This window comes from Triturus cristatus, chromosome 1_1, assembly GCF_964204655.1.
Source record: "Triturus cristatus chromosome 1_1, aTriCri1.1, whole genome shotgun sequence".
NCBI classification, from domain to species: Eukaryota; Metazoa; Chordata; class Amphibia; order Caudata; family Salamandridae; genus Triturus; species Triturus cristatus.
Window position 1 is genome coordinate 1,203,209,060 of NC_140579.1, and position 22,330 is coordinate 1,203,231,389.

At 50.7% G+C, this 22,330-nt stretch overlaps 1 protein-coding gene across 1 annotated transcript in view; it reads right to left on the reverse strand.

Moving 5' to 3' along the window:
• Positions 1 to 22,330, reverse strand: part of LOC146871833 (FACT complex subunit SPT16) — a 257,766-nt gene that overhangs the window by 205,664 nt on the left and 29,772 nt on the right. The window lies entirely within an intron of this gene.

Genomic DNA, 22,330 nt, shown 5'->3' on the forward strand with positions numbered 1-22,330 from the left:
AGTAGTAGGCGTTTACCTCCAATGCCATAAACAAGTAAAAACAAGCATTTGCAATGACATGAGCATAATATCTGCAGCTGGGGACTAGTACCGATTTCACCGGTATGGCAGGGTCCAATATTTTAAAAGAGGGAGAAGAATATGAGGAGACGAAGCTGCGAGGGGGGCATAGGACACAGTTTAGTTAATGCCGCAAGTGGGAGAAAACAAAAGACGAGCAGGCAAGAAAAATAAAGGAAAATGTTACTTACCCAGTAAGCATCTATTCTTGGCATGTAGAGCTGTAGATTCACATGCTTTGCATACTCCTGCTATCTAGTGTTGGGTCTGGAAGTTTGCAGGTTGTTTTCTTCGCAGAAGTCTTCCCAGTCATGAGGTAAGGTGACTCCTCCTTTCGGTGATATTGCGCATGGGAATCGACTCCATTGTGAAGATTGTTTTCCCACAGAAGGTGAGAATAGAGTTAGTAAGTGTAGAATAAAGATGTCCATGAGTGTGTATACGAGTAAGAAACTAACAGGTATAGGTACCCGGGGAGGCGGGTGGGCGCATGTGAATCTACAGCTCTACATACCAAGAAAAGATACTTACTGGGTAGGTAACATTATCCGTTCAAGGCATGTGAGCTGTAGATAACATGCTTTGCATAGAATACAGCAGTATCCTCCCAAAGCGGGGGCTAACCTGTAGCTGTTGCTTGAAAGAGTGTTCCAAGAACTGCCTGGCCTACATTAGCTTGTTGTCTCGCTAACACATGTACACAAAAGTGCTTGGTGAATGTGTGCGGTGTAGACCATGCTGCAGCTTTACAGATTTCAGCTATAGGGATGTTTCCCAAGAAAGGCATAGTAGCCCCTAGTTTGCGGATGGAATGCACTCAAAGGGGTATTGGAAAGGCCTCTTTGCTTTTGCATAGCATGTTTGGATACATTTTACAATCCACCAAGCAATACCCGATTTAGAAATGGGATTGCCTTTGTGTGGTGGAGCAAAAGCCACAAAGAGTATAGTTTGACAAAATGGTTTTGTCCTTTCTATGTAATACAATAAGGCTCGTCTAACATCTAAAGTGTGGAGAGCCCATTCTGCTACTGAATCTGGTTGAGGAAAGAACACAGGCAACTCAGATTGATTGATGTGAAAGGCAGATACCATTTTGGTTAGAAATTTGGGGTAAGTGCAAACCACTTTGTTATTGTAGAGTTGGAAAAATGGTTGCTCTATGGTTAGTGCCTGTAGCTCACCCACTCTCCTCAGTGATGTAATAGCAATGAGGAAAGCAACTTTCCAAGTGAGAAATTGCAATTCACATTCATGCAATGGCTCGAAGGGTGGACACATTAGTCTGGTAAGGACAATGTTAAGATTCCACACTGGAGCAGGTGGAAATCTTGGAGGAAGAACTCTTGAGTCCTTCTATAAAAGTCTTGAGAACAGATACTCTGTAAACGGACAGGATGCTGTCTATTTTGAAATTATGCAGCCATTGCATCGAGATGTAAGCATATGGATGTGTAAGCAAGTGTCGTAAGTAACAAATGATATTTTGAATGGAATCAACTAACTGGTTGATATGATTTTTATTACAATATATAACAAACTGCTTCCATTTAGCTGCGTAGCAAGTCCTTGCAGTAGGCCTTCTGGCCTCTAATGATATTCATAGTCTGGTGGAAGGTTCAGATAAGAAAACGAATAGTTTACCTGTCGGTGTAGTTTTGCAGCTTGAAGATCTTTCTGGATTCACTATGCTGTGCATTATTCCGCGATCTTGTGGTTGGGTCCGGATTCGTAGTCTTTCTTTTTTTTTCTTTTGCGTAGCCCAGGTGGGCATCGACGTCCCACCATTAGGTGTACCTCTCGTGACGTCGGCGTGCTTCCTGCGGAAGTCCCACCTTGGGTGCGCCATCTTCGGGTTCATTTTTCCCTTGTTTTGTTCTTTTGTCTTCTCTTTCTCTTTTTTTTTTTTGAACCCCAGGCGGTTTTAGTCTTGTTTATTCTCCAAGTCTCTTTTCAGTATTTTATTCTTCTCAACCTCACTTGTTATTCCACCTTGCTCTCCTGCCTCATCTTTCTGGCGGAGGTGGGTGGGTCCGCTAGTGAATCCAGAAAGATCTTCAAGCTGCAAAACTACACCGACAGGTAAGAAACTATTTGTTTTGCAGCGTGAATCTTTCTGGATTCACTATGCTGTGCATAGACTTTGTAGCGGTTTGCTATTTTTGTGGCGGTTGGGTGGAAGATGAGCGTTGGTCGTTGAATATATGTTGGAGCACCTTCTGTCCTACTTGTGCTTCCTTGTTCATCTTTATGTCCACGCAGTAGTGCTTAGTGAACGTGGGCACTGAAGCCCAGGTTGCCGCCAGGCATATGTCCTGAATAGGCGTGTTTGCCAGAAAGGCAATTGTTGCCCCCTTCTTCCTTGTGGAGTGTGCCTGTGCCCCCTCCGATAGTTCTTGTCCTGCCTGCCTGTGGCAGAATTGTATTGTTAGCGCGATTCATCGTGCGATGGTGCCCTTGGTCACTGGTCTACCCAGGAAACTGGTAGCGAATGACACGAAAAACTGTTTTGTTTTCCTATGTTCCTTAGTTCTCTCTGTGTAGTGCATCACCGCCCTTCTGGCGTCAAGAGTGTGAAGTGCCCTCTCTGCGCCCGTTGTCGGGTTTTGGAAGAAACTTGGTATTTGAATGGTCTGGTTCATATGGAAAGCGGACACCACCTTTGGCATGAAGTGTGGGTCCGTCCTCATGACGACTCTGTCCTTGTGGATCTGTATGTAGGGCTCCTGTAGTGTTAACGCCTGCAGTTCGCTTACCCTGCATAGCGATGTTATTGCTACCAGGAAGGCTGTTTTCATGCTCAGCATTTGTAGTGAGGCTTTGTGTATGGGCTCAAAGGGCGCCTTCATGAGTTCAGTCAGGACTAAATTGAGGTTCCATGCCGGCGGCGGCATTCTTTTAGGTGGTGCTAATCTTTTAGCTCCCTCGAGGAATCTCTTTACTACCTGAGAGGTAAAGAAACTTCCTCCCATCTCCCCTTGTGTGTATGCTACAATCGCCGCTAGGTGGACTCTTAGGGACGACGAGCATAGATTAGATTTTAGTAGGTGTGTGAGGTATCTAAGCACCGTTGATTCCTTGGTCATTTTGTTTTGCAGTTTATTTCTGGTGCACCAAATAGTAAACCTTTTCCATTTATCTCCATAGCATTTCCGAGGCTGTGAGACCGGCCTCACGGCGTTGCCCTCTCCATCATCCCGCCAACCTGCAACCACCCTCGAGACACGACATCCCCGACTCCGGCCGCCCCAGCCACCCCCGATCCACGGGCCGGCCAGAGACCTGACAGACTCAACACCCTACCACGCATGCCCAACCGAGGGAGCGGGAACCCTCGAGCCAGACCCAGAGGCGCCAGCCCAGTCACACCTCGGGTCGCCTTCCCCGGGAGGACTCAATCGGCCACCAGGCCCCTGGGGAGCAGGCGCCTCCCCTACCGAGCGTCTGGGGTCCCTCCCAGACCCACCTGAAAAGACCAAAGAAGGGAGCGGCAGGAAATCCCGCCGACCCCCACTCCGTCACCCCAGTCCCCCCCCTGCGAGCACTTCGGACTTCAAAGAACCAGCGGAGTATAACAAGGGGTGCCGGAGGAACAAGGACAGAGAAGACCTGGAACCATCTGAGCCTGCCGACGCTGTCGCGGCTCCTGAACGCTGAAGTCACCTGGGCCTGCTGAGTGACTCGCGGCCTCTTGCTATTGAACCATCTGAGCCCTGCGGACGAGGTCGCGGCTCCCGAACACTGATCCACCTAGGCCTGCTGAGTGACTCGCGGCCCCCCAGCTATTGAACCATCTGAGCCCTGCGGACGGAATCGCGGCTCCTGAACTCCGACCACCTGTGCCTGCTGAGAGACTCGCGGCGCTCCCCTTGAGGACGACTCGATAAGAGATCGCCCAGAGACACGACACCCTCCAGCTCGAGGATTGTGAGCTTCCGCAGGGTATTTCGCAGAGACACTATCTTGAAAGACTGTCCCGCTACCCCCATTCCCCACGACTGATTTGTGGTACGTTGTGCCACTGCTGTACTATTTGCCTTTTGGGTCATAAAGATCCCTGAAATCATCGATAAAAGAACTTATCGTCCTACAACGAATACGTGTGGTGTCCCTCTGTTCACAGTGCAGATCAGGGTGTGCGCGCCTGGTTCGGCTTACTTGGGAGAGGTGGGTCGAAGGGGTGGGCAAGACGTGTATCGAACCCCCTTCCGGCGGGCGCCTTTCCAACAGAGGCGTTGGCCTCCTAGCCTCACGCAGCACTCGCATAGTGCTTCGAGGTAGCTTAAGGTGTGCGAACTCTAGGTCCTCAGGAGCCAAGCCGCTAGACTGAGGCTCTCTGGCTCTGGGTGTAGAACCTCTCCGTTCTGCATGGAGAGTAAGTCTTTGATTTTTTTGAATTTGTGTGGAGGGCCCTCTGCCATCTCCACTATCTGAGAGTACCACGTTTGTGTTGCTCACTGTGGTGCTACTAGGATCAGCGTCCTGTTGCTTGTCCTGCATTTGTTGAGTACTCTGTGCATCAGTGGTATTGGTGGAAAAGCGTAGGCAAATGTTTTTGACCAGCTTATCCATAGGGCATTACCCTGGGATTGTTTTTCTGGTTGTCTGGATGCGAAGTTTTGGCATTTTGCATTCTGGCGTGTTGCAAATAGGTCTATTGTAGGTTTCCCCCACCTTCTGAATAGTTTTTGCGTTTCCCATCCATTGAGCTCCCACTTGTGGGATGCCGAAGTCTGCCTGCTGAGCCAGTCCGCTTCCACATTGTCCTTCCCTGGAAGGTGTATGGCCAGCAGGTCTATTTTCAGTGGGATTGCCCATCTCCAGATCTCCTGAGCCAGTTTGGATAGGGGGAACGATTGCGTTCCTCCCTGCTTGTTGATGTAGAACATCGTCGTAGTATTGTCTGTTTGTATCAACACTCTTTGGTTGTACAGCTGCCTTGGGAAAGCCTTCATGGCTAGCAGTACTGTCTTCAATTCCAGGTAGTTGATGTGTTTGACCGCATCCGTTGGAGTCCACAGACCTCTCACTCTGAGCTTGTTCATGTGTGCACCCCATCCCCTCTGGGATGCGTCTGTGGTGATGGTCACAGTTGGGTTTGGAGGTGTCAAGGGTTTCCCTGTTGTGATGTTTTCCTTGTTCCACCATGTTATCTCTTCCTGCACTGCGTGCGTTACAACCACTAGATCCTCCCAACTTCCGTTTGCTTGTGACCATTGTTGTTGCAGCCATTCTTGGAATGGACTCATGTGTAGGCGTACATTGGGGACTAGGTGTATGCATGACGCCATCATCCCCATGATCTTGCTCGCCGTTCTCACTGTCAGAGCTCGCCCCTTCTGGTAGAGACGTGTCTCCTTCAGCAGGGCTTCTGTTCTCCTGTTGCTGGGCATGACTGTTTATGGTGTTGATCTGTGCCCCCAGGAAGATCTTCACCTGTTCTGGTTCCATTGATTATTTCCCCCAGTGAATCGAGAACCCTAGACTTGTTAGTGTATTTGTCACTATTTCTGCGTGTTCCTCGCACTTGTCGCGAGTACTTGCTTTGATTAGCCAGTCGTCCAGGTAAGGGTATACATGGATCCCTTCCCTCCGTAGGTATGCTGCTACCGCTGCCAGGCATTTTGTGAACACCCTTGGCGCGGACTTGAGGCCGAATGCCAGGGTTGTGAATTGGTAGTGATCCTCGTTGATGTTGAACCTTACCAGGTTCTTGTGTCGACCGTTCATCGGGATGTGCAGGTAGGCATCTTTGAGATCCACCGTGGACATGAAGTCTCCTCCTCGTAACTGGAGCAGCACTTCTTGCAGCGATGTCATTTTGAATCTCTGAGTTTTTATGAATCTGTTTAGGAACCGTAGATCCAGGATGGGTCTTAGTGTTTCGTCCACCTTTGGGACCAGGAAGTAGTTTGAGTACACTCCCTTGTTCCTTTCTCTGTGTGGCACCAGTTCTATGGCCTTCTTTTGGAGCAGTTGCAGAGTCTCCTTTTTGAGTTGAGCAAGCTCCTGCCCGGAGCGTTGCCTTCTTTTTGGTTTCTTGTCTGGAGGTCTTTTCTCAAGCTCTATACAGTACCCGTACTGTATGACGTTCAGAATCCATTTGTCTGATGTTATTTTTTGCCATTGTTGAAGGTAAAGTTTTAGTCTTCCGCCTACTGGTGTCGCATGCTCGTAGGCGTTTGGTTTGTGAACCCCCCCCCTACTGTGTTCACTATGCGCTTCACCCCCTGGGGTATCCTGAGGGTGAGCCTCTTCTTTCGATGGAAGTCACTTTGAGGAGGGTTGGTCTCCCCCTCTTCTTCTCTGTCCACGTCCGTTTCCCCTCCCGCGAAAGGACTGGCCCCGAGGTTGGTACTGCCAGTTCTGCTTCTGCTGGCCCTGCTGGCTGTGACCATCACCCTGCTGTCCTTGCTGGAAAGTCTGGTGTGACGTACCCAGCTGGTTTCCTCCCCTTCCCAAGGGTCTCCGAGCTGTGGTGCCTCTTCGCATCCCTCTGAATTGCAGGGCCCCCATGGACCTAGCCGTTTCCTTTTCCTTCTTCAGCTGGGAGAGATTTTCGTCCACCGTGGCACCGAACAGCATCTCCCTGTTGAATGGTGTGTTCAGTATGTTGTTCTGGACCTCCTGTTTGAAGCCAGAAATTCTGAGCCAGGCTTGCCTCCTCTCCGTGATACCAATAGCCATCAGCCTGCTAGATGTCTCTGCCCCATCCAATGCTGTCTTAATGCATGCGTTAGAAATGCTTTTGCCTTCCTCGACCAGATGGGAAGCTCTCTGTCTGTACTGCTCTGGGAGATGCTTAATTAGGTCTCCCATTTCGTCCCAGTGTTGGTGCTGGTGCCTGTTCAGAAGGGCATTGGAGTTGGCCATGCGCCAGTGCATGGCCGCATTACTCTCCACCTTCCTCCCGGTGAGGTCCATTCTTCTGCTCTCCTTGTCGGGAGGCGGCCCTGAGGTAGCCGGCACATTGGCCCTCTTCCTGGCCGTGGAAGCAATGATGGAGTCAGCTGTGACTGATCCCTTGATATATGGAGGATCCTGTGAAGAGTGCTTGTACTTCTTTTCTGTTCTTGGAGTGATGGATCTGCAAGTTCCGGGCTCCTTGAATGCCTCCTTCCCTTGGTTCATCACACTTTGGAGCATGGGGAGGAACTGGCTCCTAGTCTGGATGAGGAGCAGTGTTTCCAGTAGAAAGTCTTCTTTCTGCTTTTCCTCGTCCAATTTCACCCCAAAGGCCGCTGCTGCGCTCCTGACGACCAAGTTGTATGTCCCAATGTCGTCTGGCGGCGAAGGCCTCGAAGGATATGTCTCCACGGGCTCCTCGGGACTTTCGGCGTCGAGGTCTTGCCATTCCATCTCCTGAGTCGTCGACGGCGCCGAGCCGTAGATTGACTGCTGCTCGTCTTCTTCTCCCTCATAGTAGGCTTCCTCTTCAGGATCTCTCGACAGATCTTCGGTGTCGAAGTCCTCTTGTTCCTCGACCTAGAAGACCTCGGTCGGCGGCCTTACTGGGATCTTGTACTGTCATTTTTTCGTCGAACTCCTTCTTCCTCAGAAGGATACTCTCCATCTCCGCCTCGAGCCTTCTCTTTTTCTTCTCCATTTCGGAGGCGGGATCGGCGTCGAGCGCTGGTCTCTTCGACGGAGCTTGCGTCGACCCAGCCTTTTCCTTCGTCGTCGGCCGGCTCACCTCGAGGCCCTGCTTCGACGAACCCTGCTTTTCCGCGGGCTTCGGCACCTGGGAGTCCTTCTCGAAGGATCCGCCGGGCCTTTCGTCCTTGGATCCACTTGCGGTCGTCGAAATTTTTGGCGCCGGTGTTCCTTTCGAGGACTTTGACTCAGGTTTTCGGGGCCCTTTCGGGGCTTTCGTACTCGAAGAGTCTCCTACCTTGTCAGGCGTTTTCTTATCGGTCTCTGCGACCGTGAAGACGTCGGGTCCTTCGGCGATGTTGTCCTCCTCGTCGGTGGAGAGGCCCAGCTCGTACAGCGACGGGGCCTTACCCTTGCCTTCCATGTTGAAGTTGGCTCTTCTCTGCCTTTCTCTCACTCGGAGCGTCTTCGGCGTGAAGACGGCGCAGGCGTTGCAATCCTTGCTCACGTGGTCGATCGGCAGGCAAAGGTTGCAGACTGGATGCTGATCCTTCTGCGCGTATTTGTGGTGGCAGTTACGGCAGAAATTGAATGGTGTCTTGTCCATTGCGCTCAGAGTGAGTGCGCATTTTCCAATGGGCGTCGAAGTTTCCGTGGAACTCCACCTTCTTCGTCGTCCCAGCTGTATGTTCTTCTTCTCTGTAGTCTTGTATACTTTCTCCTTCGATGAAACTCGCGTATTTATCTTTTCCTTCGTTCAAACTCTGGAGCTTCTCGATGACTATCCAGACCCAACGGCGGAAAAAAGAATCTGAAGATGGCGCACCCAAGGTGGGACTTCCGCAGGAAGCGCGCCGACGTCACGAGAGGTACACCAAATGGTGGGACGTCGACGCCCACCTGGGCTACGAAAAAAAAAAAAAAAAAAAGAAAGACTACGAATCCGGACCCAACCACAAGATCGCGGAATAATGCACAGCATAGTGAATCCAGAAAGATTCACGCTGCAAAACTATGATTTCAGTTTCCAGATCGCTAGGTTGAGTTCTTTGGGATCTGGACGTCTTATGTCTCCATGGCTCTGTGTGAGGAGACTGGGTGTGAGATGTAGTTTTTGATGAGGAACAACTGAGAGCTCCAACAGGGTAGTGAACCAAGGTTGACAGGCCTATGTGGGAGCTACTAGGATCAGTGTGAGGGATGTTTGTTCGAGCTTCCAAACCACTTGTGGAATAAGTGGGAGAGGCAGATGAGCAAAGGTAAATAACCCTGACTAGTTCATCCATTGTGCATTGCCTTTGGACAATGGGTATGGATACCTGGAAGCAGAGTTTGGGCATTTTGCATTTTGGTGTGTGGCGAACAGATCTATCTATGGAAAAACCCAAATTTGAAGGAATGGGAGGAGAACTTGAGGGTGAAGTTCCCACTAGTGAATCCGTTGTCTCTGCCTGCTGAGAAGGTCTGCGATTGGACTGTTTACTCCTGGGAGGTGTTCTGCCAGTAGAGAAATATAGTGATGTATGGCCCACCTCCAAATGGCTTGTGTAAGGCGTAACAGCTGGAGTGTCCCCACCACCCCGGTTTCTGTATGTAATACATGGCTGTAATGTTATCGGTGCGGACTAGGACAGCTTTGTCTGGAAGGCTTTGAGCGCTAGAAATACAGCTAGCAGCTCTAGATGATTTAGATGAAGTTGCTTTTGATTTAGACTCCACAAACCTTGAACTGTGTGAGTTTGGAGATGAGCTCCCCAACCAGTGCACAATGTGTCTGCTGTTAGCACAGTCTGTGGAACTGGGTCGGTGAAGGGCTGTCCTTTTGATGAATTTTGCGGATTCCACCACTGCAGAGAGCGATGGGTGCGGCCATCTACCAACACTGCATCGGACAATTGACCCGGAGACTGATTCCAATGAAGTGCTAAGCTTTCTTGAAGGGGACACATTTGAAGTCTTGCATGGGGAACAATCATGACGCAAGACTCCATAATTCTCAGTAGCTGCATATATACTCGAGCTTGTAGTGACTGGTCGGGCTGAAACTCATTACAGCCTGACTATTGAAGACTCTGGCTGCATTGGAACAGGCTGGAGCTTTGAGTATTGAGAGTGGCTCCCAAATATGCTTGTGTGTTGGAGGGTTGGAGATGGTACTTAACGAATAGTTTCTTACCTGTCGGTGTAGTTTTGCAGCTTGAAGATCTTTCTGGATTCACTATGCTGTGCATTATTCCGCGATCTGGTGGTTGGGTCCGGATTCGTAGTCTTTCCTTTCCTTTTTTTTTTTTTGTAGCCCAGGTGGGCGTCGACGTCCCACCATTTGGTGCACCTCTCGTGACGTCGTCGTGCTTCCTGCGGAAGTCCCACCTTTGGGGCGCCATCTTCGGGTTCTTTTTTCCTCTTTTTTCTTTTTTTTTAACCCTAGGCGAATGTTTAAATTATATGTCCACTTTTCTGTAGTATTTCATTCCTTCTGTTCTTCCTTGTTTTCCCCCCTCTTTCTCCAGCCTCATCTTCCTGGCGGAGGTGGGTGGGTTCGCTAGTGAATCCAGAAAGATCTTCAAGCTGCAAAACTACACCGACAGGTAAGAAACTATTCGTTTTGCAGCGTGAATCTTTCTGGATTCACTATGCTGTGCATAGACTTTGTAGCGGTTTGTTATCTTTGTGGCGGCTGGGTGGTAGATGAGCGTTGGTTGTTGAATATGTGTTGAAGCACCTTCTGTCCTACTTGTGCTTCCTTGTTCATCTGTATGTCCACGCAGTAGTGCTTGGTGAACGTGTGCACCGAAGCCCATGTTGCCGCCTGGCATATGTCCTGAATGGGCGTGTTTGCCAGAAAGGCAATGGTTGCCCCCTTCTTCCTTGTGGAGTGAGCTTGAGGCCCCTCCGTTAGCTCCTGCCCTGCCTGTTTGTGGAAAAACTGTATAGTCAGTGCAATCCATCTAGCAATGGTGCCCTTTGTCACTGGTCTACCCATGAAACTTGTTGCAAAGGACACAAAGAGCTGCTTAGTTTTTCTGTGCTCCTTGGTCCTCTCAATGTAGTGCATCACCGCTCTTCTCGCGTCTAGAGTGTGTAGAGCCTTTTCTGCGTTCGAAATTGGGTTTTGAAAGAAACTCGGTATCTGAATACTCTGGTTCATATGGAACGCCGACACGACTTTAGGCATGAAGTGCGGGTCCGTCCTCAGGACAATTCTATCCTTGTGTATCTGTATGTAGGGCTCTTGTAGCGTTAGTGCTTGCAGCTCGCTCACCCTGCGTAGCGAGGTTATGGCTACCAGAAATGTCGTCTTCATAGTCAACATTTGCATTGAGGCCTTGTGGATGGGTTCAAACGGTGCCCTCATAAGCTCCGTTAGGACCACGTTGAGGTTCCATGCCGGCGGTGGCAACCTCTTAGGTGGCGCGATTCTTTTCGCTCCTTCCATGAATCTCTTTACTACCTGCGACGTAAAGAAACTTCCACCTTTCTCCCCTCTTGTGTAGGCTACTATCGCCGCTAGGTGTACCCTTAGGGAGGTCGAGCATAGGTTACTTTTCAGAAGGTGCGTGAGGTATCTCAGCACTGTTGAGTCCTTTGTCATTTTATTTTGCAGCCCATTTTTCCTGCACCATATTGTAAATCTTTTCCATTTCGCACTATAGCACTTGCGTGTAGTTGGTCTCCTTGCCTCTCGCAGCACTCGCATAGTGCTTGGAGGCAATCTAAGGTCCGCAAACTCTAAGTCTTCAGGAGCCATGCCGCCAGGCTGAGGCTCTCTGGTTCTGGATGTAGAACCTCTTCGTTCTGCATGGAGAACAGGTCCTTTCTTCTCGTGAATCTGTGGGGATTGCCTTGAGCCATTTCCAGAATTTGGGAGTTCCAAGTCTGCCTTGCCCACTGTGGTGCCACCAGGATCAGTTTCATGTTGCTGGTTCTGCACTTGTCGAGCACCCTGTGTATCAGTGGTATCGGCGGAAAAGCGTAGGCAAATGTCCTTGACCAGCTTATCCATAGGGCATTCCCTTGGGATTGCTGATCTGGTTGCCTGGACGCAAAGCTTTGGCATTTTGCATTCTGGCGTGTTGCAAACAGGTCTATTGTGGGAGTTCCCCATTTCTGGAAAAGCTTCTGCGTTTCTTACCCATTGAGCTCCCACTCGTGTGAAGCCGAGGTCTGCCTGCTTAGCCAGTCTGCCTCCACATTGTCCTTTCCCGGTAGGTGAATTGCCAGCAGGTCTATCTTGAGAGGTATGGCCCATCTCCAAATCTCCTGTGCCAGAGTGGAAAGGGGGAACGACTGTGTCCCACCCTGTTTGTTGATATAAAACATGGTTGGGGTGTTGTCCGTTTGAATCAACACTCTTTGGTTGTACAGGTGCTTCTGGAATGCCTTCAGGGCTAGCAGGACAGTCTTCAATTCCAGGTAATTGATATGTCTGACCGCATCTGCCGGAGCCCACAGACCCCTCACTCTGAGTTTGTCCATGTGTGCTCCCCATCCCCCTTGAGATGCATCCGTGGTGATGGTCACAGTTGGGTTTGGTGGTGCCAGGCTTTTTCCTGTAGTTATGTTGTCCCTGTTCCACCAAGTTATCTCTTCCTGCACTGCGTGCGTAACAACCACTAGACCTTCCCAACTTCCGCTTGCTTGTGACCATTGCTGTTGTAGCCATTCTTGGAATGGTCTCATGTGAAGTCGTACATTTGGGACTAGGTGGATACAGGACGCCATCATCCCCATGATCTTGCTCACTGTTCTCACTGTCAGAACTCACCCCTTCTGGTAGAGGCGCGTCTCCTTCAGTAGGGCTGCTGCTCTCCTGTCGCTGGGCACGACCGTTCTGTTTATGGTGTTGATCTTTGCTCCCAGGAAAATCTTCACCTGCTCTGGCTTCATTGATGACTTCCCCCAGTGTATCGAGAACCCCAGGTTCGTCAGTGTCTTTGTCACCCGTGCTGCGTGTTTCTCGCACTTCTCGTGGGCGTTTGCTTTGATCAGCCAGTCGTCTAGGTAAGGGTATACATGAATCCCCTTCCTTCGTAGGTATGCTGCGACTGCCGACAGGCATTTCGTGAATACCCTTGGTGCTGATTTCAGGCCGAAGGCCAGGGTCGTGAATTGGTAATGATCCTGGTTGATGCTGAGTCTTAAAAGCCTTTTGTGCCTTCTGTTTATTGGGATGTGCAGGTAGGCATCTTTGAGATCCACGGTGGACATGAAGTCTCCGTCCCTTATTTGGGGCAGCACCTCCTGTAGTGATGTCATTTTGAACTTCTGTGTTCTGATGAATTTGTTTAGGTATCGCAGGTCCAAGATGGGTCTGAGATTTCCGTCTACCTTCGGTACCACGAAGTAGTTCGAGTAGACCCCTTTGTTCCTTTCCTTGTAAGGCACTGGTTCGATGACTCTCTTTTCGAGCAGCTTCAGTGTTTCCTCTCTGAGTTGAGCAAGCTCTTGACCTGAGCGTTGCCTTCTTTTTGGTTTTCTGTTTGGAGGTGTTTCCTCCAAGTCCATGCAGTAACCGTGTTGCATGACGTTCAGTATCCACTTGTCTGTGGTTATACGTTGCCATTCCTGTAGGTAGAGTCCCAGTCTTCCGCCTACCGGTGTTGGATGCTCGTAGGCGATCGGGTCTCGTCCCCCCCCGTTGTTTTTGCATTGCGCCTCACCCCTGGGGGTATGTTGGGGGTGAGCGTCCCCATGCGTGCCGAGTCACTTAGATGAGGGTTGGTCGCCCCCTCGTCTATTTTGGCCACGTCCGTTTCCCCTCCCACGAAAGGACTGGCACCGAGGCTGGTACTGCCAGTTTTGTTTTTGCTGACCTTGCTGGCTGTGACTGTCACCCTGCTGTCCTTGCTGGAACGTCTGGTGCGACGCTCCCTGCTGGTTACCTCCTCTACCGTAGGGTCTCCTACTTGGAGTGCCTCTTCTCATCCCTCTGAACTGTAGGGCCCCCATGGACCTCGCCGTCTCGTTCTCTTTCTTCAGCTGGGTGAGTTTTTCGTCCACTGTTTCCCCGAACAGCGTTTCCCCATTGAAAGGAGTGTTTAGTATGTTGCTCTGCACCTCCTGTTTGAATCCAGAGATTCTCAGCCAGGCCTGTCTTCGTTCGGTGATCCCTATGGCCATCAGTCTGCTTGAAGTTTCCGCCCCGTCCAATGCAGTCTTAATGCATGAGTTGGCTATGTTTTTACCTTCTTCCACAAGGTGGGAGGCTCTTTGGCGGTACTCTTCAGGGAGGTGTTTGACTAGTTCCCCCATCTCGTCCCAGTGCTGGTACTGGTGTTGATTGAGAAGCGCATTGGAGTTCGCCATGCGCCAGTGCATTGCGGCGTTCCTTTCGACCTTCCTCCCAGTGAGGTCCATCCTCCTGCTTTCCTTATCGGGGGGTGGCCCCGAGGTCGCTGGCACGTTGGCCCTTCTCCTGGCCGTGGAAGCGATGATGGAGTCGGCCGTGAACGCTCCCTTGATGTAAGGCGGGTCCAGGGAGGAGTGTTTGTACTTCTTCTGCGTCCTGGGCATGATGGACCGGCATGTTGCTGGTTCCTTAAAGGCCTCCTTTCCTTGGTTCATTACACTTTGGAGCATGGGAAGGAACTGGCTCCTCGTCTGAATGGGGAGCAGAGTCTCGAGAAGGAAATCAGCTTTTGGTTTCTCCTCGTCCAGTTTTACCCCAAAGGCTGCTGCAGCACTCCTGACGACCATATTGTAGACACCGATGTCGTCGGGCGGCGAAGGCCTCGAAGGATACGTGTCCACGGGCTCTTAGGGATTTTCGGCGTCGATGTCTTGCCATTCCAGCTTGTGAGTGGTTGATGGTGCCGAGCCGTAGAACGACTGCTGGTCGTCTTCCTCGTCTTCGCCTTCATAGTAGGGGCCTTCTTCCTCCTCCTCAGGATCTCTCGGCAGCCCTTCGGCGTCGAATTCGTCCTGTTCCTCGATCTCGACGACGTCCGTCGACGGAGTCGTTGGAATTCTGAATTGTTTCATTTTGGCGTCGAACTCCTTCCTCTGAAGGATGCTCTCAATCTCCGCCTCGAGCCTTCTCTTCTTTTTCTCCATCTCGGAGATGCTTTCGACGTCGACCGCAGGTCTTTTCGACGGAGCTTGCGTCGACGCTGGCTTGTCTTTCTGCGTCGAACGCCCCGCTTCGGCGTCTTTCGGCACCAGGGAGTCCTTTTCGCTAGGATCAGCCTTTTGTCCATGGATCCACCCTTGGTCGTCGAAATTTTCGGCGCTGGTGCTCCTTTTGAGGACTTTGACTCAGATTTTCGAGAGTCACTCTCAGGTTTTCGAGGCCCTTTCGAGGGTTTTGAACTCGACGATTCTCTTACCTCGTCAGGCATTTTCTTGTCGGTCTCTACGACCGTGAAGCTTTCAGGTCCCTCGGCGATGTTGTCCTCATTGTCGGTGGAGAGGCCCAGATCGTAAAGTGACGGGGCCTTACCCTTGCCTTCCATGCTGAAATTGGCTCTTCTCTGGCGTTCTCTCACCCGGAGCGTCTTCGGCGCAAAAGCTGAACAGGCGTTGCAGTCCTTGCTCGGGTGGTTGATCGGTAGGCAAATGTTGCAGACCGGATGATGGTCCTTTTGCGCGAACTTGTGGTGGCAGTTAGGGCAGAATTTGAATGGTGTCTTGTCCATTGCGCTCAGAGCCTCTGAGTGCGCATTTTCCAAGGGCGTTGAAGAAAATTTGTGAAAACTCTTCCTTCTTCGCATCCCGGATGCAAGTTATTCCTCTCTGTGTGATCAGTAGTTCTTTCCTCGACGAAACTCGCGTTTTTCTCCTTCTTCCTTCGATTGAAATCCTGGAGCTTCTCGATGACGATCCAGACCCAACGGCGGAAAAAAGAATCTGAAGATGGCGCCCCAAAGGTGGGACTTCCGCAGGAAGCACGACGATGTCACGAGAGGTGCACCAAATGGTGGGACGTGGACGCCCACCTGGGCTACAAAAAAACAACAAAAAAAAAACAAAGGAAAGACTACGAATCCGGACCCAACCACCAGATCGCGGAATAATGCACAGCATAGTGAATCCAGAAAGATTCACGCTGCAAAACCACATTTACTGTGAACCCCAGATTGTGCTGTAATTGTAGTGTTATTGGAGTGTGCTGGAGACACTTTGGCTAAGAGCTGGCTTTGATGAGCCAGTCGTCCAAGTATGGGAAGACATGAATATGTTGTCTTCCCAGGTGAGCAGCGACTACTGCCAGGCATTTGATGAATACTCTGGGAGCAGTGGTGAACTGGTAGTGTTGTCCCGCTACCACAAAACTGATATTTACGATGAGCGAGATGTATTGGAATATGGAAGTAGCATCCTTTAAGTCTAGAGAAGACAGTCGCCTTGCTGTAGGAGCGGGAGCACTTGAAGAGAGTGACCATATGAAAGTGATCTGAGCGAATTGAATATGCTACTTACCAGTATGCATCTGTTCTTGGCATGTAGGGCTGCTGACATTCATATCTGTGCATAGATCGCCGCCTAGTATTGGGTCCGGATGATTGCACATTGTTGTCCTGGAAGAGTCTTCGAAGTATCACGAGATAGGTGACTCCTCCCATGGACTACAGTGCGCATGGGCATCCTCTCCATCCTTAGATTGTTTTTCGCCATTGTGGCAGTGATGGAGTGTAGGAGAGTAGGGTCTGCTATCCTATGGTCACCCCAAATTTTTGCTTTTTGCTTCACTGGTTTTTGACATATTGAGGCTGTGGGCCTGCCAATCAGACCCCCAGCCTGCTGTTCTCTCTACTAAATTTACACTATGCACCCTAGGTGCATAACCAATTGGAAGTGGATCACCCTGTCAGCCCCTGTACCAGTGTACACTAGGTACCCAGGGCATTGGTGTACCCAAGGCCTGCCAGGGGCTGAAGCATGTATTATGCCACCCCAGGCTTGGCCTCACAATTTGACACAACTGGCTGATCACTCAGCTGGGGTAAGTTGGTGTAATCACCTCTTACTTAGGTGTAGTATACCTATAACTAACCTTAAATGGGACACATGTTAACCTATAAGTCACTCCTATGGCAGGCCTTAACAATCCTGAAGGCAGAGTGCTTGGTTCCATGTGAGATGGTGCTCTGGCATGAGCTGAGCCTGTCTGCAGTGGTCGGAACAACTTCCTTCTACTGTTTCCAGATATCGTCATACCATATACTCTTAAGTGCATTATGAACCTCGCGGTTAAATGCTATCTTTGGTTTGGCTTTATCAAAACATGTCGAGTAAGGTGTCATACGAATTGGAATACTAACCCCTCGCCAATTCTGGCGACGGGGTTAGCATTCCACCCTTCTAGAGGGACACGACATGTACAGTACCTGAAACCCGGGTAAAATCAGACATAGCCTCAGCTCCACAAAATGGATGCTGCCACCACCGACACAAGTCTGCCCTCCTGCTGCTGGGAGTCCTTCCAGCTTGAGAGGTGTGGACAAAGGGTTTCCTGCCAAGGGAGGTGCATGCACCACCCCAGACAGGATTTTGTGTATTGGTCAGGTAGGGCTTGAAAGAAACCAGACATGCCTGTGGCTCACAAGGAGCCTCGGTGCATATGCCAGTTCAAACCGGTCCTGGGGCACACCAGTCCCGGGCCTGGGGCGAGCTGGACAAAGGATTGGGGGTGTAACCACCCCCCTTCCTGGTCCCACCCATAGGGAGGGACCTAGCAGGTAGTCCGGCCCCTAGAATCCGCTTAAAGGTAGGAGCTGTGTCCTAAGACTTCAGACATCCTGGAATCAACTTGAAACTAAGAAGAAGACGGGAACTTCGACATTCTGCTGCACAGAACACTGAAGGAAATCTCCCCTGTGGTCAGGGAGTGACCACCTTGCTAACGCAAGCACCATCCAGCAAATCAACGTCTGCTTTGCCGCCGCCTCCCGCCGGAGCCCGAGCCCAGAGACTGACAAGACCTGGACCTCCAGACCTCTCACCGCCCGATCCACAGTCCCTGAAAAGAGGAGACCCGTGGAGGCAACGAGACACGTGGAGCCAGCCATCTTGGAACGACGACGACAAGCTGCAAGCGCAACAACCGAGGCTCCCTCCAAGTTGTGCTTTGGGATCTGAGAAGCCCAACCCTCGAGCAGCATCTGCACCAAAGGTGAGCCCTCCAGCATCTCCACGATCTGCGTGGGGCCCTTCTGCATTTTGCCACTCGACGCGCCTAACCGGTTGCTGGCCCGCTGGCTAGTGGCCATCTTGGCGACGAACTTCAAGAAATACACCGCTGGTCTGGTTGCTCCAGACTGGCCCTTGCTCCCCTCCAAAGGAGCAGTCCCTCTGACCTTGCTGGTCAGAACAATCAGCTTATCTTGTTCTCCACAACAATTGCTTTTGTCAAGGCTTGTTTGCTTCGATCAAGTCGCCGACACCGCCGACAGCGAGAGCCTGCGTGGGACAGCTTGTGAACCGACTCCTGGACGTCGACCTCCAGGGACCACGTGGCTGCAGAGACAAGCTACACCTTTCTTCCTGTTTGCACCCGACATTGCCTGGTACCCACCTGGTGCCACGCTGGTCACTGGCTAGTGACTGTGAACACTGTCCCCTCTGCTTACAGGTCTTCAACATCTCCGATCCACTCTTGGATCCACCGCATCTCTCCCGGACCGACCGCCTGCAGCATCTTTGTCCACAGGCCCCACGGAACAGATAGAAGAAACCCGACGCACTTCGAGGCCTATGCACCCGCTTCCTGTGGGTGAGGTAAAGCTGGCACTCCTGTGCCCAAGTGTAGTATTACATCTCTAGTGCCTGTGTTCCAAATCTTGAGTTCCTAGTCCATCCGGAAGATCCTTTTTGCAGTAACTTTGTACTTTTTACGCACCCATTGAAACCTATGGGAGCACGCGTGTGACTATTTGCTCTGCACACGCCACCCGTGGACCTCCTGGTCACTAACTGAAGTTGGCTCCTTGTAGGCCCAGCGATTCTAGAGGCCCTAGGCCTTTTCCCTTTTCTGTTCGTGGTACTTATACCACTATTTTAGTAGATGGTTCGAGCAGCCACCAGGGCCTATCCATATAAAGTGCAACTTCTGTGTATTCTACTGTAATCTTGTTTGACGATTTGTGCTCCTGTGCTCATAAAGAGACTAGGGGTTACTTTGAGAAATAAATACATATATATTTTGAATATATATCTGTGTGGTGTCCTTTCATTGGTATAAAAGGGGGTTGCATTTGGTAAAACAGCTGGCTTAACACGCTTCACGAGTTTAGCCGCAAAGACTGCTTAGCCTACGCTACCACTAGGGCAGCTAGTCCGAAAAGGTTGACTTACAACCACACCATTAGGGTTGCTTGGCATGGTACAAGGTGATCACTTTAACTAGTGAGCATCATATACCAGGCCAACTTCTCACATTGGTGAGCAGCGGTTTGATTTGAGCTTGCTGTGTTTTACCATTGTAATCTCTTGGTTACCAATTGAAAGATCACATAGGTACCTGTAGGTACATATAAAACAAGATTAGATATACATAAGTTCTACTGAACTTAGTTGTTGTAGAGCAAAGGGAGTAGCACACCCTGACTACAACTACTAGATAGGTTTAGTAGGTAAACCCAAGTGTAGGTAGATTGCAACACATCCACCCACACTTAAGAGCAATGGCTGGGGCAGAGGGGTCCAATGTACCCATCTCTGTTGAGAGTGACCCCCAGAGGGCACCATCCATCTTTGCTACCCTTAACCAGAATGAGCTCAGGCATTTAGCAACTCTTAGAGGCCTTAAACAGCCCAAGAACCCTACCTCTGCTGAGCTCAGAGAACTCTTGCAAAATGATGAAAATCAGAGAGAGCTCAAGAAAGCTTCCCAGTTAGCCCCCTTAGGGTCAGGAACAGGAGGCCCCCCTTCTGAAGATGCTACAGAAGTACCCCTTTCCAATAGCCATCCCTTAGATGAGAACCATACTACAGAGGAGGAAAGTGGGGAGGATACAGAAAGTAGTGATGATGAAGGGAGAACTAGCCCAGTGCCAAGTGTTATACTTGGCCCAGCTAAACTAAGGCTATTGGGGACTGACAATGGGGTCATCCCATTGGATCTCCCCAGTGGACTTAACCAGGGGCTTGGGAGGCAAAGGAATCGCTCAGGTGACTCTAATGCTTCTCATGCCTCTAGAGGCTCTCAAGGTCACTCCAGGAAAAGGATGACCACCCCTCAGAGGAGGGAACGTGAGGCCAGAATGCAGGAAGCCCAGCTGAGGATCAGGAAACAGGAGCTAGAAGTAGCCCTGATGGAAGAGAAACTGAACAAGGCTAGGCAACCTAGAGAGAGTGGGTCTATACCCACTGGTGGCAGCAATGTCCCTAGGGACAAAGATAGGGTCTTTGACAATAGGAACCTGTCAAAGGTTGTGCCCCCCTACAAAAGTGGGGATGATATCCACAAGTGGATAACTGCTCTTGAGAGAGCCTGCAAAGTACAGCAGGTTCCTGAAGACCAGTGGGCAGCAATCCTCTGGCTCTCCTTTGAAGGAAGAGGCAGAGACAGACTCCTCACTGTTAGAGAAGAGGATGTCAGAAATTACAGAGTCCTGAAGAGTGTTCTGGTTGATGGGTTAGGCTTAACCACTGAACAGTACAGGTTAATGTTCAGAGACACCCAAAAGACACAGACTCAGGACTGGTCTGAATACATTGAATGTGCCACTAAGGCTTTGGAGGGTTGGTTGCTGGGAAGTAAGGTATCTGATTTTACAGGATTGTATAATTTGATGATGAGAGAACAGATTTTAAATAACGGTCAAAACCAGCAACTGCATCAACACTTGGTTGACTCAGATCTGACCTCTCCCCAAGTATTGGGAAAGAAGGCAGACAAATGGGTCAGAACCAGGGTTAAGCAAAAGAACCAGAACCAGGGCCAAGGGGGTGATCAGAAGAAAACAGACCAAAAGGGTGGAGATCAGAAATCTAAAGACCAGATGTAGGAAGGTGGATATCTGACTATGGTTACCCCCAAATTTTTTTGCCTAGTGTCTAGCTGGTTTTTCGACTTAGTTGGCCTGAGATCCTGCTATTCAGGATCTCAGCCTGGCTGTTCTCTCTTTAAAATGGACTCCATGTACCCTAGGTACATACCCAATTGGTTGGATCACCCTGTCAGCCCCTGTACCGGTGTACACTAGGTACCCAGGGCATTGGTGTACCCAAGGCCTGCCAGGGGCTGAAGCATGTATTATGCCACCCCAGGCTTGGCCTAACAATTTGACACAACTGGCTGATCACTCAGCTGGGGTAAGTTGGTGTAATCACCTCTTACTAAGGTGTAGTATACCTATACCTAACCTTAAATGGGACACATGGTAACCTATAAGTCACTCCTATGGCAGGCCTTAACAATCCTGAAGGCAGAGTGCTTGGTTCCATGTGAGATGGTGCTCTGGCATGAGCTGAGCCTGTCTGCAGTGGTCGGAACAACTTCCTTCTACTGTTTCCAGATATCGTCATACCATATACTCTTAAGTGCATTATGAACCTCGCGGTTAAATGCTATCTTTGGTTTGGCTTTATCAAAACATGTCGAGTAAGGTGTCATACGAATTGGAATACTAACCCCTCGCCAATTCTGGCGACGGGGTTAGCATTCCACCCTTCTAGAGGGACACGACATGTACAGTACCTGAAACCCGGGTAAAATCAGACATAGCCTCAGCTCCACAAAATGGATGCTGCCACCACAGACACAAGTCTGCCCTCCTGCTGCTGGGAGTCCTTCCAGCTTGGGAGGTGTGGACAAAGGGTTTCCTGCCAGGGGAGGTGCATGCACCACCCCAGACAGGATTTTGTGTATTGGTCAGGTAGGGCTTGAAAGAAACCAGACATGCCTGTGGCTCACAAGGAGCCTCGGTGCATATGCCAGTTCAAACCGGTCCTGGGGCGAGCCAGTCCCGGGCCTGGGGCGAGCTGGACAAAGGATTGGGGGTGTAACCACCCCCCTTCCTGGTCCCACCCATAGGGAGGGACCTAGCAGGTAGTCCGGCCCCTAGAATCCGAATAAAGGTAGGAGCTGTGTCCTAAGACTTCAGACATCCTGGAATCAACTTAACACTAAGAAGAAGACGGGAACTTCGACGCTCTGCTGCACAGAGGACTGAAGCCAATCTCCCCTGTGGTCAGGGAGTGACCACCTTGCTAACGCAAGCACCATCCAGCGAATCAACGTCTGCTTTGCCGCCGCCTCCCGCCGGAGCCCGAGCCCAGAGACTGACAAGACCTGGACCTCCAGACCTCTCACCGCCCGATCCACAGTCCCTGAGAAGAGGAGACCCGTGGAGGCACCGAGACACGTGGAGCCAGCCATCTTGGATCGACTACGACAAGCTGACAAGTGCAACAACCGAGGCTCCCTCCAAGTTGTGCTTTGGGATCTGAGAAGCCCAACTCTCGAGCAGCACTTGCACCAAAGGTGAGCCCTCCAGCATCTCCACGATCTGCGTGGGGCCCTTCTGCATTTTGCCACTCGACGCGCCTAACCGGTTGCTGGCCCGCTGGCTAGTGGCCATCATGGCGACGAACTCTACAAAAAAACACCGCTGGTCTGGTTGCTCCAGACTGGCCCTTGCTCCTCTCCAAAGGAGCAATCCCTCTGACCTTGCTGGTCAGAACCAACAGCTGATTTCCGAATCCTCCTACAATTGCTTTTGCCAAGGCTTGTTTG